The sequence below is a fragment of the Arachis hypogaea genome, chromosome 15 (assembly GCF_003086295.3).
Source record: "Arachis hypogaea cultivar Tifrunner chromosome 15, arahy.Tifrunner.gnm2.J5K5, whole genome shotgun sequence".
In the NCBI taxonomy this organism is placed as follows: domain Eukaryota; kingdom Viridiplantae; phylum Streptophyta; class Magnoliopsida; order Fabales; family Fabaceae; genus Arachis; species Arachis hypogaea.
In genome coordinates, this window is record NC_092050.1 from 64,704,425 (window position 1) to 64,709,977 (window position 5,553).

Here is a 5,553-nt window from a genome sequence, read left to right on the forward strand (position 1 = left end):
TGTGCCTCCAAATTTCTAATGGAGGACCTTATTTCATTCATGAAACTCACAGTGGCCTTAGATAGATCAGAGAGTAAGTTTGCTAAATTAGAGGTATTTTGTTTAGAGTTCTCTGTCTGTTGCTGAGTGGATGATGGAAAAGGTTTACTATTGTTAAACTATTTCTTCCACCATTATTAAAGCCTTGTTGAGGCTTTTGTTGATCCTTCCATGAGAGATTTGGATGATTTCTCCATGAGGGGTTATAGGTGTTTCCATAAGGTTCACCCATATAATTCACCTCTACTATTGCAGGGTTTTAAGGATCATAAGCTTCTTCTCCAGAAGACGCCTCTTGAGTACTGTTGGATGCAGCTTGCATTCCATTCAGACTCTGAGAAATCATATTGACTTGCTGAGTCAATATTTTATTCTGATCCAATATGACATTCAGAGTATCAATTTCAAGAACTCTCTTCTTCTGAGGCGTCCCATTACTCACAGGATTCCTCTCAGAAGTGTACATGAACTGGTTATTAGCAACCATGTCAATGAGTTCTTGAGCTTCTGCAGGCATTTTCTTTAGGTGAATGGATCCACTGCAGAAGTATCCAATAACATCTTAGCTAATTCAGACAGACCATCATAGAATATATCCAGGATGGTCCATTCTGAAAGCATGTCAGAAGGACACTTTTTGGTCAGTTGCTTGTATCTCTCCCAATCTTCATAGAGGGATTCACCTTCTTTCTGTCTGAAGGTTTGAACATCCACTCTAAGCTTGCTCAGCTTTTGAGGAGGAAAGAACTTGGCTAAGAAAGCTGTGACCAGCTTATCCCAAGATTTTAGGCTATCTTTGGGTTAAGAGTCCAACCACACTCTAGCTCTGTCTCTTACAGCAAAAGGGAAAAGCATGAGCCTGTAGACTTCAAGATCTACGCCATTAGTCTTAACAGTATCACAGATCTGCAAGAATTCAGTTAAGAACTGAAAAGGATCTTCAGATGGAAGTCCATGAAACTTGCAATTTTGTTGCATTAGAGAAACTAATTGAGGTTTAAGATCAAAAATGTTTGCTCCAATGGTAGTGATGGAGATGCTTCTTACATGTAAATTAGAATTAGGTGCAGTAATGTCACCAAGCATCCTTGACGTCGGGATTTTTGCCAGTAAAGAATGTCATAAAAACAGTCGCGTTGTAGATATAGTCTCTAAACCGACAGAAATCCCTTCGTACAAATGTTTGGGTGTCACAAGTAACAAACCCCTTTGAAATTGATAACCGAGTATTCAAACCTCGGGTCGTCTTCTCAAGGAACTGCGAGGAAGTGTGTTCTTATTATTGGTTATAAGGGTTGTAATCGGGGTTTAGAAGGTGAGAAGCAAGTAATTTAAATGACGAGTGAATTAAATGGCAAGTAAAAATAAATAATAACTGTAAAACAACTTTTGGCAAGATAAGGGAAATTAGAAGTCCAACTTAGTTATCCTTCTCAACAATAATGAAAGTTGTATCTTAATTCCACTTGGTCAACCTTTACCAGAGCAAAGGAAAGTCAAGGGACTAATTAAATTGACCTTTGAATCCTAATTATTTCCTAAGAAAAGGTTGGGATTATTTAAGTTCAACTCGATTAGCAAGGTAACGATTATCAATTATGTTGAGTTTAATAAATGTTGAGTTACTGAATTCTTAACCAAAACCAAAAGGGGAAAAAGTAAATCGCTGAGATAATAAAAGTGTCCTTAGATGGGAAGCAATGGCAACTTAAATCAAAGAGAATAATCATAAACTAAAAATACCTCAAATTATCATTAATTCAATTAGAAATCTGTAACATGGAATAATTCATAAATTATAATAATCAATTCAAATGTTGGAATAAATAAATAAAAGTAAAACTAAAAGAACATTAAACCTGGATCCAGAGTTACTCCCAAAACAAGAAGAAATCCTAAATCCTAAAAGAGAGAGAGAGAAAATCTCCCTCTCAACTAAATCTAAATCATTGAAAGGTGAAAATATGCGAGCTCTCTTTGAATGGAAGCATTCCCACACATTATAACCTCTGGTCTATGCTGTCTGTACTTGGATCTGGGCCAAAAAGGGCTTCAAAATTTGCTGGGGGCGTATTCTGTAATTTCTGGTGCGTGGCCTCTATCACGCGTCCGCGTGGGTCACACAGTCGCGTCATTCGGAGCTTTTCCTTGCCGCGCGGTCGCGTCAGTCATGCGGCCGCGTCGCTGCTGATTTGTGCTTGGCACGCGATCGCGTCATCCATGCGATCGCGTGGATACCGGTTTCTTTAAAGCTCCGTTTTGCTTTCTCCTTCCATTTTAGTATGTTTCCTTTTTCATCCTTTAAGTCATTCTGCTTTAGAAAATCTGAAACTACTCAACACACTAATCACGGCATCGAATGGAAATAAAGGTAATTAAAATAATTAATTTTTAATGCTTAGGAAACACGTTTTTCACAACATGACATAATAAGGAAGGGAAAGTAAAACCATGCAATTAATGTGAATAAGTAGGTGAAGAGTTGAATAAATCACTCTAATTAAGCACAAAAGAACTCTGAAATATGGGTTTATCAATCCTCCTTGCATTATTATTATTTTCGGCTGCCATCTCCTCTTCCTGTTTGAAAATTCCTGTAAGGTTGTCTCTGGATTGTTGTATTTTAACTTCTCTTAGTTTCCTTTTTAGAGTCCTTTCAGGTTCAGGATTTGCTTCAACAAGAATGTTCTTGTCCTTGCTCCTGTTCATATGACAAAGAAGGGAATAACAAAAAAAATATGGAATCCTCTATGTTACAGTATAGAGATTCCTTTGTGTGAGTAGAAGAAAAGAATGTAATGTAAGAAAAGAGAAGGGAGGAGAATCCAAACACAAGGGTGAGGAGAGCAGAGATATGAGATGAAGAGAAGTGTTAGTAAATAAATAAATAAATAGAATAAGATGAGAGAGGAAGAAATTTCGAAAAATAAATTTTGAAAAGGAGTTAATGGTTTTCGAAAATTAAGATAAAATTAAAATTAAAATTAAAATTGAAACAATTAATTAATTAAAAAGAATTTTTTTTGAAAAAGAGGGAGGTATTTTCGAAAATTAGAGAGGGATAGTTAGTTAGGTAGTTTTGAAAAAGATAATAAGCAAACAAAAAGTCAATTAGTTAGTTGAAACAAATTTTGAAAATCAATTTTTAAAAGATAAGAAGATAAGAAGTTAGAAAAGCTATTTGAAAAAGATATGATATGAAAAGGTATGATTAAAAAGATATGATTTTGAAAAAGATAAGATAAAAAGATATTTTTGAAAAGATATGATTGAAATTAGTTTTGAAAAAGATTTGATTTTTAAAATCACAATTAATAACTTGATTCACAAGAAATCACAAGATATGATTCTAGAACTTAAAGTTTGAATCTTTCTTAACAAGTAAGTAACAAACTTGAAATTTTTGAATCAAAACATTAATTGTTGATGATATTTTCGAAAATAAATAAGAAAAATGAAAAAGATATGATTTTTGAAAAAGATTTTGAAAAAGATAAGATTTTTAAATTGAAAATTTGATTTGACTCATAAGAAACAACTAACTTTTAAAAAGTTTTGAAAAAGTCAATCCAAATTTTCGAAATTTTAAGAGAGAAAAAGGGAAAGATATTTTTTTGATTTTTTGAATTTTTAATGATGAAAGAGAAAAACATGAAAAAGACTCAATGCATGAAAATTTTGGATCAAAACATGTGATGCATGCAAGAACACTATGAATGTCAAGATGAACACCAAGAACACTTTGAATGTCAAGATGAACACCAAGAACTTATTTTTGAAAAATTTTTAAGAAAAGAAAAACATGCAAGACACCAAACTTAGAAATTTTTAATGCTTAGACAATATGAATGCAAGAATGCATATGAAAAACACCATATAACACAAAACAATATAATATGAAGATCAATCAAGAAGGTTTATCAAAAACAACTTGAAGATCATGATGAATGCAATGCATGAATGCAATTTTCGAAAAATGCAAGATGAGTATGCAATTGACACCAAACTTAAAAATTGACTCAAGACTCAAACAAGAAACACAAAATATTTTTTTATTTTTATGATTTTATGATTTTTTTTTTGGATTTTTTTCGAAAATTATTTGAAAAAGGAAATAAGCATTTCAAAATTTTTAATATGAATCCCAAGAATCTTTCAATGTTAGCCCAAAGCTCCAATCAAAGGGTTGGACATGGCTTAATAGCCAGCCAAGCTTCAGCAGTACAAGCAATTCCCTAACATGTGGAGGCCTCAGTCCAAAAGAATTTAGACATGGCTCTACAGCCAGCCAGGCTTCAACATGCTTGATGAAACTCTAGAATTCATTCTTAAAAATTCTGAAGAACAATATATTTTTGAAAAGATTTATAATTTTTTTTTTCGAAAATAAAGGAAAAATTTTTGAAAAATTTTTGAAATTTTTTTTTTTTGAAAATTTTTTTTGAAAACAAAATAAGAAGAAAATTACCTAATCTGAGCAACATGATGAACCGTCAGTTGTCCAAACTCGAACAATCCCCGGCAACGGTGCCAAAAACTTGGTGCACGAAATTGTGATCTAAGGCAACGGCGCCAAAAACTCTGTACGCACGTCTTAATAAATCATTTTTTTTTCATTCACAACTTCGATACAACTAACCAGCAAGTGCACTGGGTCGTCCAAGTAATAAACCTTACGTGAGTAAGGGTCGATCCCACGGAGATTGTTGGTATGAAGCAAGCTATGGTCATCTTGTAGATCTCAGTCAGGCGGATATCAAATGGTTATGGAGTTTTCGAAAATAGATAAGAAATAAACAGAGAATAAAGATAGAAATACTTATGTATATCATGGGTGAGAATTTCAGATAAACATATAGAGATGCTTTCGTCCCTCTGAACATCTGCTTTCCTGCTGTCCTCATCCAATCAGTCCTACTCCTTTCCATGGCTGGCTTTATGTAAGGACATCACCATTGTCAATGGCTACTTTTCATCCTCTCTGTGATAATGGTCCGATGCGCTGTCACTGCATGGCTAATCATCTGGAGGCATCACCGTGGTCAATGGCTGCATCCTATCCTCTTGTGAAAATGGTCCAAATGCTCTGTCACAGCACGGCTAATCATCTGAGGTTCTCGATCATACTGGAATAAGATTCACCCTCCTTTTGCGTCTGTCACTACGCCCACTACTCGCGAGTTTGAAGTTCGTCACAGTCATTCAATCCCAGAATCCTACTCAGAATACCAAAGACAAGGTTTAGACTTTCTGGATTCTCATGAATGCCGCCATCAATCTAGCTTATACCACGAAGATTCTGACTAAGAGATCCAAGAGATACTCATTCAATCGAAGGTAGAACGGAAGTGGTTGTCAGGCACGCGTTCATAGGGAATGATGATGATTGTCACATTCATCACATTCATGTTAAAGTGCGAATGAATATCTTAGAAGCAAAATAAGTTGAATTGAATATAAAACAGTAGTACTTTGCATTAAATCATGAGGAACAGCAGAGCTCCACACCTTAAT

At 34.5% G+C, this 5,553-nt stretch overlaps 1 non-coding gene across 1 annotated transcript; it reads left to right on the forward strand.

Moving 5' to 3' along the window:
• The first annotated feature begins 654 nt into the window (after positions 1-654).
• LOC112753519 (small nucleolar RNA R71) lies at positions 655-762 on the forward strand. Its single transcript, XR_003177904.1, has one exon. It is a non-coding gene; the product is annotated as a small nucleolar RNA R71 (small nucleolar RNA).
• Positions 763-5,553: the final 4,791 nt, after the last annotated feature.